Genomic DNA, 13,194 nt, shown 5'->3' with positions numbered 1-13,194 from the left:
TCGGTCCAGTAGTTTTTGAGCCTATTCATTACAACCAAACAAACAAAGTTTTTCTCTTTATAATATTAGTGTAGATATATATACATCCTATATCTTAAGTTGGATCAAATTACACATAACTTTCCATGTTGTCCAGCTATCTACGTAACAAATTTTATTGCAATCGGTTCAGTTGTTTTTGCGTGAAAAAGAAACAAAAATTCATACATAATATATACAGACATCCATCCATATTAACAAACTTTCGCGTTTATAATATTAGTGGGATAGGATGTGTTGCCAACCATAAAAACATTACTCTGAATACAAAAAACAAATAGAAATTGTAGCAATAGAGCTAGAAAAATCCGCGAAAACTCTTCAACAATCGCTTTTAGCCAATGATTAAGATAAGAAACTACGTTCCAAAACACATTACAGCGTCGGTCAAGCACCTAATCGTAACCGAAATTTATTGAGAAAAGCCTAACACATAAAATTACATAATACAAAACCTTGAACTGAAGCGTTTCACAAAAATTAACATATCCACCATAATGATGTTAACTCGCTCATTCTGGTATTGACATATTCATGGGACGTTTGCCAATTGACAACATTTCAAAAGTTTTAGCTACGACCTCTGTTTTTTTTTTTAATTTTAATCAGATTTAGTTCAGAGATAGCAGTCTTTTCAGCCATTTCAAAATATTGAGCTTTTCGTTCATCTTTCTGAGTTTCAAAATCATTTTTTTTTTTAATTTTATAGGCAAGCCCTTGACCACGATCTCGCCTGATGGTAAGCTGAGATGTAGTCTAAGATGGAGCGCGCTTCTCTAGAAGGTACCTGTTCACTCTTCTCTTGAAGACCTCCAGATCGTACTCGTCAGGGAGCACAGACTCGTGAAGCATGTTCCAATCCCTTGCGGTTCGAATAAAGAATGTGGTATCGAACCGCTTCGTCCCGGATGCATGGAACGTCCACCAAATAGCGGTGCCTAGAGTCTGTGCACCTCGACGCCCGATAGAAGAATGGGGATGGCGGAATCAAGCTGTGTATTTCCACAGCGCATTCCCAAAGTCTATATCTCACTAGATAACGTCGCAAGCGCATGACATGACAATTTGAAGGCGTTTTATCATAATTTTTTTGTTAAAAATAATCATTTTTTAGTTACCTATATCTTTTGTTTTATTCATAAATGTAACATCGCTTTTTATTTTAACCGTAATACCTACAAAACCATAGCTGACCTACTGAACTAGATATAACAAAATCTCATTTTGCGAAGGCTTCATTTAACTTCTCTATTATATTCAATTATAATTTTTAATAACAATACTTGTCAAATGACTTAAATTGTGAATTGACTTTAGAAGCAAGCTGTTTCTCCTAAATACAGGTAGCCCTGCAATCTAGCTAGGGAAACATCTTTATATATTGTAAATTAAAAAAATATATGTATGTATGAATATTGTCAAAAATAAATAAATAAATAAATTTCGTTTGCTGTCCGCCCCGGCTTCGCCCGTGGTACATATATAGCATATCTGACACTCAGTGAAGTACAGCTTACCAACAGTGAAAGCATTATTAAAATCGGTGCAGCGGTTATTGTGTAAAAACCTAACAAGCACACACAAAATCAAAAATGTTTCCTCTTTACAATATAAGTTTAGATGTACGAAAATAAATAGACTAGATTTATTTTCAATTCACTTAGTTTTTCCTTATACATTAAAGTGATATGTAAAACATGTCGCGTATGGCACTGTGCCCTACCGAGAATCTGTCAGAACGAGGAAAATCGCTCTAAATATATACAGCAATTGTACAAAAATATACAGTGCGTTCACCTTTAATTGTTTTGCATTCGGATCGAACGGACGCCGTGACAGATACACGCAAAATTCTGTTCATCTGTATTGCTATTGCTCTTAAATTACTGAACCAATTTGGAACCATATAATTCTGAAGACACATGGTAGATGGATACGAAGACTCACTTTTTTACAATTATCTATCCTCCATTGAAGCAATCTGATAAAATCATTAAACCAATCTTCCCAATTGACATCCCATCTCATCATCATCATCTCACTAACAATTTAATCACGAAGATTCCTTTGCGTTTTTTCCCAGAATCGCTGCGTGTTGGTATTTCGAATACATGATTCATACACTTCAATTGTGCTATTTATTCATTCATGTTTACTGTGTTGCGTTATAGCATACAATTCGAATGTGGGTGACGAGCCCGCCCCGGCACGAATTGGGCCAGCTCGCCCCGGGGAAGGTACCACCCCTACATAGAACCGGCGTGAATTAGTAGCATGCGAATGCTACAGTGTCTTGTATGGTGAGGGGGGGAGGAGAGTTGGAGGACCAATTCAGTTTTTCTAAAGCAAGGAAGGTCCATGCCTTTTTCAATAGACGGACGATTGGGGTTAGTCAATTCTCAGCATAATACATAAAAATGTGAAGACCCGTGTCCGCTAGTGGGGTATGGGGCAGATGATGTACCTACATGTGTTTCCCTGATCGATTTTCTTTACGGACAAGTAGGTGATGAGCCTTCTGTGTCCTGTCAGACCGAGACATTTTTTTTTGTGCGTCCCCACCGGGAATTGAACCCAGGACCCCACGGTTCTACGCTCACGCGTTAACCACTGTACCAAGGAGGCGGTCGCATAATACATAACTGCAATATATTTGCGTTACAGTCAAACCAAAACTAAAGCGTTGAATAGCGAGCGGATATCACGGTTCACGATTTTTCGTCCGTTTGCAATCGAGTTAGATTGTAATCTGACAGTTTTAACAGTCTTGCAGCGGCGTAGATACACAACGCCCCTATGTTACACTAGCTATAACCCGCGGCGTCGATCGCATGTTACCCGGATAAAATATAGCCAATATGCTAATCCAGACTATAATAATCTATCTCTGTATCAAATTTCATGCAGACACGACAAACTGCTTTCGCGTGAAAGACCAACAAACGTGCAAACATCCATCCATACTTACGAACTTTCGCATTCATAATACACTAGCTGCGCCCCGCGGTTTCACCCGCGTAAGTCCGTATCCCGTAGGAATATAGGGATAGATATTGCCTATATGTTGTTCCAGTTGTCCAGCTACCTACGTACCAAATTTCATTGCAATCGGTTTAGAAGTTTTTGCGTGAAAGAGCAACAAACACACACACACACATCCTTACAAACTTTCGCATTTATAATATTAGTAGGATTAGTAGGATAGGATATTAGCACGATTTTCGTTATTTCAATCAAGCTGACTCACGATGTATTTATTCACGAGCTGGGCCTGCTGTTATGCGTCAAATTACAACCATTCATTATGATGTAGCCGAAAATATGTTTCATTGTTGTCTTGCACACATACTGTCTTGCTAATTTTATCTACTACATCCGCCCTGACTTCACCCGCGGTACCTATATAGCCTTTGTCGCTCAGTGAAGTTGCACCTTTGTAAAATTTCAACAAAAATAGAAATATTCCTCTTATATTAGTCCAGATATTCTATCACTAACGATCCGCTCGCGACTTCGCCCGCGTAGTCTTAGGAAAAGAGATAACCTCGGGGTTGTACCCACAAAGATTCCGTTCCTGTGGGATTACCTCGATATAAACGTCCTATGTCCTTTCTACTTTTGACCGCCTCCTTGGTACAGTGGTTAACGCGTGAGCGTATAACCGAGGGGTCCAGGGTTCAATTCGCGGTGGGGACGCAAAAAAAAAATGTCTCGGTCTGGCAGGACACAGAAGGCTGATCACCCACTTGTCCGTCAGTCCCACTTGCTCATCAGTGAAACGGATGTACATCATCTGCCCCATACCCCACTAGGGGACACGGGACTTCACTTATGTCCTTTCTAGGATCTCAAACTATTGCCATACCAATTTCATACAGATCCGATTGGTAGGTTTCGCGTGAAAGAGTAACAAACATATATCCGTCCCAACAAACTATCGGGTTTATAATATCACTAGGATAAGTATTTTTAACAAAAATACTGAATCGCTTTCAAATTGCCAGAAGTCGACTAAGCTTTAAAGGGACTTCACGGGAGGCATCAGCTTTCAAATTAAAAAAGAACACTCATCAAAATCGGTTCTGCCGGTCGAAACTTATGACGTAACAAAACCAAAAAAAAATCAGTCGAGAATTGAGAACCTCATGACCTTTATCTTTCGTTCTGTTTTTAAAGTCGGTCAAAAAGGCAGGTAATAGAAGAATACATGCCAGTGGCGGCTGACGAATTCCAACAAGTACCGGTGGCCCCTACACTAAAGTGGCTCGAAGAAATACGGGCGGCGGATTTAGTCGTTAGGAATACCACATAACCCACCGCTTCTTCCCCGGTTTTCCTAGGTTATCTATGAAAAATTTTCCCACTATATAAAAAAAGAAAAACCTCCAATAAAAACCCCAAAAGAAACCAGAAACCGACGTAACCCACGTCCCCATCTTCGGGTTCCGTCGGTATCTATGCAAGATTTAAGGAAAGGATATATACTCCAGTAAATCAAAACACACAAACAACAACGCTCTAAATCAAAATGTAACAAGAATCCGATATAATCCACGTCCCCCTTCCCGGGGTCCATGGTTGTCTTCGCAAGATTTAACTCACTTTAACAAGCAAAAGTATATACTGCAGTAGAAACCCCCACAAGAAACAGGAATCCACGACATACGCCACGTCCTCTTCCCCGGGGTCCGTGGATATTCATGCAAGATTTAACTATAAGCAAAAATCTATGCTCCAGTGGAACCCCAAAAGCGACACGGCAACCCATTGTCATGTCACCCAAGTTATTTATAGGAACGTCGAAGATGACGCAAAAGGCGAAACATTATTATTCGGAGCACTGACGGCGTATCAAACGATCTTTGTACAACAGGAAACGGTTCTAAAACGAAAATATTCGAGACTAGCGGCCCGCCACGGCTTCGCCTGTGGTACATATGCCTATGTCACTCTGCGCTCAGCGACGACGCAGCTGTCTGATGGTGAAAGAATTTTTGAAATCGGTCTAGAAGTTTTCGTGCGAAACCATTACGAACAAAACTACTAATGTTATCCCTTTTTTAATATTTGTTTTAATAGAACACAAATCACCATTGAATTCGTAATGACTTCAATTTCGAATGCACAATCTATGTCTATGTTTAAATACATTAAAAATCGAATCAACCGGTCAGTCACGAAAACATAAGACACACCAACACATACACATAATTTCGCGTTAAATTCGTATCAGCTGCTTTCTTTTTTTTTACGACAGAACAAGTAAAAGAAGGTGGAAAACCTGATAATAAGCGGTACTGCAAAGGGCCAGTAAAGTACCTACTTTACTGGCCTTTGATAGGACATATCTAATAAATAAATACCTAAAGGCCATAATGACTCCCTCAATAGACTATAGAAACAAGGCTGAAAACTGGAAACAATGTATCGCGACTTCTTTGTTTTGAAACAAAGACGATTTGAATAAATATCACATAAAATGTAGACAGAAAAAAATTAACACATTGATCGTGTTTCGTCATGCGAACTTGCAAGCATTAAATTCTCTTCCAGACAACACTGTTGCAATGTTGAAGTTGGATAAGCTAAAAATTTTTGACAATTATTTTAAAACAAGAAACCAAACCACCTTCAAATTGTCAGAACTTAGGCTAAATTCAAAAGGGACCAGCTTTAGACCAAAAAAGAAATGGTATAAATCAGTTGACCCAGTAAAAAGGTATGAGTAAACAAACAAAAAAAATGCAGTCGTATTTATAACCGCCTCTTTTTTGGATTCTGTTGATAAGAAAAATAACGGATTTAAAACTGTGACCATGCTAAGTAAATATTGAATAGTCGGGTTAAATGAAATCAATAAGTCGCGATTTAAATATATCAAGGGTTTAATTCCTCTATGCATGCTGGTCGCGTAAAACCGAACGCAAGAAAATACTAAATTCAAATCAAGCAACAAGGTCATTAACAAACATATTAGTGGAAAATGATTTTCCATTCTCTATGACAAAATACACACACACACATTATATGAAAATGTGTACTTCATTATTATAAGCCCATATTTGTTCACACCACAGGGTCACCAGCTAACAATCCTATAAAGGTTCAGACCTTTATCTGCCACGCTGGCCAAGTGAGAGCTGGTGAATATATTAATTATGATTTCAATATAAACCTTGCTATAATGTAATGCCATAACAGTTCTAGTAAATATATTGATAAACTTTCCCTCAATTATAACAGATTTAGTCCATAGAATATCATATTAGAATCCAATATTCAAAATTCTTCCTCTTCCTGTCCTATATACCCGTCCAAATACCAAAACATCAATTGACCTACTCCATATAATTCAAGAATCAAATTGTTTAAATTATCCATCATCAAAACAATATATTAGCACAACAACAGGGTCAATTGTGAAGTGTGAACTGTAATTCAGTTAAATGGGATTATAAAAGCACTAGCTGCGCCCCGTGGTTTCACCCGTGTAAGTCCATATCCCGTAGGAATATCGGGATAAAAAGTTGCCTATATGTTATTCCAGTTGTCCAGCTATCTGCTCACCAAATTTCATTGCAATCGGTTCAGCAGGCTTTGTGTGAAAGAGCAACAAACACACACACACATCCCTACAAACTTTTGCATTTATAATATTAGTAGGATAGGATAGTAGGATATTAGTAGGATGGATTTTAGTAACAAGAGTTGAAATGCAATTCCTAAATCTATATCCGAATGCTAATAATATGAATATGAAACGTTTGTTTGTTTATTTAAATACAATACATTTAGGAATGGCTGAATGGATTTCATAAATGTTTCACCGTTAGATGCACCTGTGGTCTCTGAATGCTACAGACTATATATGTACCACGGATGAAGCTTGGGCAGACTGTTAATTACATTATTATTAACAAAAAAAACTCAGCTCTGGAATATTTTTCTACAATCTGTGGTGTAAAAACAATTAGGACATTCGGGCTTTCAAAAATTGAGCATATGTTTACCAACTTTAATTTAATTGTTACAATGAAATTTGTTAATTTCATAAAAAAACTATTATTAAAATTTATAGTTATTGTACAATACATTATACTGTTCTGTACTAAGCCTGGGACAAATTAATATTATTCATTATGAGTCAACCAAATATCAATATTAGATCACAAAACATTAAAAATTGTTCAGGTGTAAAAAGAGTTGTAAGTATATATGAAACTGATCTCAATGAATATTAAAAACTGAAACTAAAATTATTAAGTATGTGCTTGTTCCAATTGGAATATAATTTTCTTTTTTTTTCCTAACAACAATGTTACCAGGAATTGTTTATAAAAAAACAAATCGAGTCTGAGACATGTTCTTGGAAAAATATCACATTGAAAATCATATCATCTAAGATTAAACATGATGAAATGATAAGCAATGTGATGAAGTTGAAACAAATTTAGTAATGAGTTACTTAATTTACTAACATTTATAACAAAGTTTTATATTTTCTGTAATATTTTTTTGTTGCTCACTAATTTAAAGACTTGAATTCTCTGACTTAATTATTTTTTTTGTTAGATATAAAACTATGCAGCCCATTCCAATTGGAACATCTGCTTGCATTATTTAATATTTATTTGTACAACCCAAAAAAATACAATGAGTAAAAATATTTTCATTATACCACAAATCTTTCGTTCAAAAATCGGTGCCAAAAAAATCAAGGTCAATAAGAGAGAGTGGAATGACATAGAAAGTTTACCTACGTATAAAGGAATTTCACTTTTATAAACGGAAATATTAAAACAATACAATTGTCATAAATCATGGACATAAAAGTGATTAACACGCAACTTTATTAGATATATTGAAATTTATAAGATTTATTTCGAAATGAACAAAATTTTCAACATGTATATACACTAGGTTAGTTCAAGTTTATTTTTAAAATATTTCAATTTGTATTCATGTTAGTATTTTAATTTAATTCTTATTTCTAATTTCTCCTGCGTTACGTGAAATTCTCACATAAATAGTTTACTTACCAATAGACTTTCCTAAATTATTATGTGGTAGCGGACTGTATTATCAACTTGACACAACTGTTTTAAACACCAGATTTAAATAACGCGATTAAATCTGTTATTAAATCGTTGAATCCGTAAATTGTGAAATAAAAATTACTTTGACACACTTTCCGACATTTTTCTGACGTCCGTCGCACACAGATTATTAATTTAATCTGTATTGTAAACGACGTTTCGCTATCACGTCTAAGTTCCGACTGACGCAGAATTGAATAACGGAAAACTATGAACCCAAGTTTATACCAAGAGCTATCATCAAAATCACGTTTGCGAATAAAATAGTAATTAAAAATTTAGTTTAATGTAATTAAATTTTTTTATTATACCAACACATTGCAATAATAACAAAGGTAAGTTTTGTAATAAATTTTTAATACTTTGTTGATAAACATTTTTACCGTAAAGTAGAAGCAAATTATTATATATTGATATTATTCATAAAAAGTTGGAATACAAAGGTAACTAAGGATGTGTGATGATTTAAATTTAAATTATAGGCTGAACTATCCATGGAATTATCAAATATTTCACTTTTCCTAAAACAATATCTTCTAAATGATAATCTTGAAGTGTTTCCCACAGGTGCGGCTTCGTCTTCAGTAATGGCTATGTAAAAGGCATGAAAATATGGTATTATAATGCTTTTGCCGAACCATATCCAGAGCATAACGAAAAACAATGTGAGTAGTATGACCTGACAGAACATATAAAAATAGTAAGGGAACATTATGGGATCCGGAGTGGTAATTTTCGTTATTTTACAAACGATCCATTGTATCATCATCCAGTAAACGAGACATTGGTTAGTTCCTGAGCAGAGGGCTACGAAGCAATCCCATAGTCTCCCACATAGTATGTAAGGGAAACAGAAGACTTCCCACCAGTTGTGTTGGAAAACTTCCTCAGTTGGCGCGTGGAATCTCTCCCCTTGGACCTCATCGCAACGAAATTTCGGCGGTGGTTTCCGTATTTTCTTTTTCGGTGACATTTCGATTTTTCAAACGATAAATATATATGTTTATGTTTTATTATTGAAATTTTAACATAATTGACCTATCTAGTGTATATTCTTGTAATTAAATAAGTTTGATTGTTGTATAGAAAATGTTATAAAATATTATTTATATTGTCACCTTTGAAAAAGTCATAGCAAAAGAATATCATTACATAGATAATAAATAAAAACAATGGTAAACATCAAAAATTTCAGGAGTTTAGAATGAAGAAAAATGTTATGATTCGACCTATGAATTTTTTTTTATAGTACGGTATCATTCAGAATTGAATTCGTTAAAACTACATCAATGTAACGAATACATACCTTAAATAAAATCAAATGCCCCTTTTATTTTTTCTTAACTCTTTTCAGCTATGTATTTACACGTTAAATTTAAAGATCAGGCGCAAAGAAATGTATAAATCGAAACCAGTACTTTAATTTTTAGTTGTCGTTCAAATCTGTAACTGCCATTTGATAAATAACCCTCTATTAATCTATTTATTAGATTTGCAAATATTGATTGTAAAATAACAATTTATTAATAAGTGAAGACATGTGGATTATTTTTTTATATACATTTGTTTTTTTTATATTTAATGTAATAAACTATCTGTAAAAGAGTGTGTTTTAGTTAGGCAGTATTTTAAATTAAAGAATAACTATCGATCGATTTAATGAGGAGGGTTTGGTGACTAAAATGACTTGTATTTAAATTTATTTAATACATATATATCACTGTCAAATTTGACAATCACAGAAATCGACATTGACGTTGTACTACGTCAAAATGAATTGTATTTTAAATTGTAATTTGTCATTCGTTAGTGATCCGATAGAAGCTATGGAGAGGGGTATTTAGTTTTGTAATTCAATTATTATTATTGAAATACGAATTAATATTATGTTTGGTGATTAAGAAATAGTAAATTTAGTTCAAACATTTATTTAAACACCGATACGCCGAAGAATATCCACTGGTGAGTGAGTTTTTTACATAAAAATAAGAAGTGAAAGTTTTCAAGCACACAGAAGTAGAAACTTGCAATATGATTAAATATTATTTATTCCTTTGTCATGGAATCTAGGAATTAACTTGCAATGCCATTAGTAAATTGCATGGATCGCGACAAATGATATTTTGTATAATACTCGTATATAAACAGGTTTTTTTAGCCTTGTAAGAATATTATTTTCGTTATAACACTTCCTATACAATTGTTATAGCCTTCAACTTGTTATTTGTTACCTGCGAGCTTTATTTATTTTATATAAAACATTATCAATTTTAGGACATCATTGATTATTGCCCAAGGCCACTTGCAATATCTGAATAGTGGGAGAAATAGGGGTTTTCCCTATAGACAAATAAATATTTTATCGAGGAAACTGATATACAGGATTTTCCAAATATTGTTTAAATAATGTGAAAGGTCATATGAATGAGTACTTGATTGTAAATCCCTCTAAAACAACAATGTTGTACTATGAATTAAAGTTCTGAATCTTTTTTGTTCATATTTGTTTCTGCAATTATTTATGAATGGTAAATTTTTTAGCAAATAGAATGAATTATTTGAATACAACAATAGGTGATGATGATAAATAGATATTAATGGTGAAAGTCAATTATGTTATTGGAATTTGTGATGTAAAGTGCATTTTGAGATTTGAATGTGTATATAAATAATAATATCTATTAACTTGGTATTGAAATTAACAAATTTACAATACTTGGTAATAAAATGAAATAAGTTAAAGATAATATAGTTCTACTAATATTATAAATGGGAAAGTTTGTAAGGATGTGTGTGTGTTTGTTACTGTTTGACGCAAAAACTATTGAACCAATTGTAATTAAATTTGGTACGTAAATAGACATGGACAACTGGAATAACATATAGGCAACAGACATATAGAATACAGACTTATGTGGGTGAAACCGCGGGGCGCAGCTAGTATTGTGTAAATCCTACTAATATTATAAACACAAAAGTTTGTAAGTATGGATAAATGGATGGATGTATAAATATTTGTTAGCTTCTTTCACTCAAAAACAGCTTATTGTAACAGTATGAAATTTGATACAGAGATAGATTATAGTCTGGATTAGCTCACAGGCTACTTTTACCCTGGTACCATGTGAGTGACACCTGGGGTTACAGTTTGTTATTATTATTTGTCAATGTCTGTTTAATATAAAAATAAAGAATGCAATTGAAATATTTAATGATATATATTCAGGCACAAATATATTATCTCATTAGTTTTTTTTTTATACTTTCTTGTAACTACCTACAATTAGAAAAAAATCTTACAATGCTATTCAGGTCAATCTATACTGCATGTAGCATAATATATTCAAGATGCTTTATTATACTAATTATATAAGCCATTTTGTGATGTGGTAATAACATTAAAGTTAAATTACATAAACTTGTTAGATTTTATAACAATGGCAACATAATTGTCTTGTATTTTTATTACATAATAATCCCTACTTATTGATATTATAAATGTGAAACTATATACTGAAGAATGCATAAGTTGTAAAGAACTCATTTGGTTGAAATTTGATACAAAGATATTTTGTGAACAGAAAACTCAAACTGTAACTGTCTATTTTATTCATTTATAATTTGTATATAATACTACGTTAAGTTTTAAATAATCGGAACATAATTTCATTAATTCAAAATTAGTTAATGTGTTTCTTCATGCACTAATTAACTAATATTGTATTAAATTTAGTGATGTATTTATTACTTCTTGTCAAAGTGAATAATAAACAATCTGAGATTTTCGAAGCATAGGTCCCTTTCACATCTGGCATCTCAAACTAACTCTGTATCATATTTCATACAAATTAGTACAGTTTTTAGGTGTGATGAAGAGACAAGCTTACATTTGAATTTATAATATTAGTAGGGATTGTTATGTAATGAAAATACTAGATAATGATGATGTCATTGTTATTATTGGTAGCAATTTTATGTAATAAAACTTTAAGGCTATTATTGACAATATATTGTATCATTAGCCAACCATAACTGAGAAAGGTAGTTTGTTTTCAGGAAATGTATGCTAAATGTATGTTTCATCACCGAGCATGTTTCTTGAACACACTTGTCATTAGAAGTTTTATTGTATCTGGTCAATATTTGGCACATAATATATATACTACCATATGAATCGTGTGTTCTCTTAAAATATCCGATATAGTGATAAAATTGAGTATTTTCCATGGTCATAATAGCAAAATTGAGGAATGTTATTTTTGCTTTAATATGAAATGTTGAGAAATTTTAAATAATAAGAAAAAAGCCGCTCCCGTCACAGCAAGCGAATTTCTTCTACTCTGTCGATTTCTTGTGTCTAAGGGACAATAGATCTTAACCAATATAAAACATTATTTCATGATGTTTGCATTATTGTATACATAGAACGCGGCCTTTGTTGGTTGTTTCTATTTCTAATTAAATAGCAATTGAATACTATGAAACCAAAAATTTAAATGAAATGGTGTCAATTATAGGTAGTAGACAAAAATTGTACGTAACACTAGCGGTCCGCCCCGGCTTCGCCCTTGGTACATATATAGCCTATAGCCTTCCTCAATAAATGGGCTATCCAACACTGAAAGAACTTTTCAAATTAGGCCAGTAGTTCCCGAGAAACATACTCTTCAGCTTTATAATCTTATATATAAAATTCTCGTGTCACAATGTTTGTCTCTATACTCCTCCGAAACGGCTTGACCGATTCCTCTGAAATTTGGTAAGCATATTGGGTAGGTCTGAGAATCGGCTAACATCTTTTTTTCATACCACTAAACGATAAGAGTAAGGCAGAACAGCGTTTGCCGGGTGCAGCTAGTATAAGTATAGATAATTGTATTAAGAAAAAACGAAAATTAAACAATTTTATAAAATTATTGGCATAATTGTTGTAAATTTTTTTTTTTAGTTTAAACCATAATATGTAAAACAACTTCACATTTTATTACTACTAGCTGTGACCCGCGGTTGAAACCGCGTAAGCGTGCTGCGTAACCGTATCCCGTAGGAATATCGGTAT

The 13,194-nt window shown here is 33.5% G+C and overlaps 2 protein-coding genes across 2 annotated transcripts in view; one reads left to right on the top strand and one right to left on the bottom strand.

The window, feature by feature from the left end:
- LOC119836387 (3-hydroxy-3-methylglutaryl-coenzyme A reductase) overlaps positions 1-8,313 on the bottom strand; it is a 20,634-nt gene extending 12,321 nt beyond the window's left edge. Inside the window, exon 1 of the mRNA XM_038361692.1 lies at positions 8,079-8,313. The gene's annotated coding sequence lies outside the window, so the exon portion shown is untranslated. The remainder of the gene's footprint in view (positions 1-8,078) is intronic.
- A 1,628-nt stretch (positions 8,314-9,941) lies between these two features.
- Positions 9,942-13,194, top strand: part of LOC119836398 (chaoptin) — a 25,770-nt gene continuing 22,517 nt past the window's right edge. Inside the window, exon 1 of the mRNA XM_038361708.1 lies at positions 9,942-10,097. The gene's annotated coding sequence lies outside the window, so the exon portion shown is untranslated. The remainder of the gene's footprint in view (positions 10,098-13,194) is intronic.

Source organism: Zerene cesonia, chromosome 24 (genome assembly GCF_012273895.1).
Source record: "Zerene cesonia ecotype Mississippi chromosome 24, Zerene_cesonia_1.1, whole genome shotgun sequence".
Taxonomy (NCBI): domain Eukaryota; kingdom Metazoa; phylum Arthropoda; class Insecta; order Lepidoptera; family Pieridae; genus Zerene; species Zerene cesonia.
This window is presented reverse-complemented; position numbering and strand designations above follow the sequence as displayed.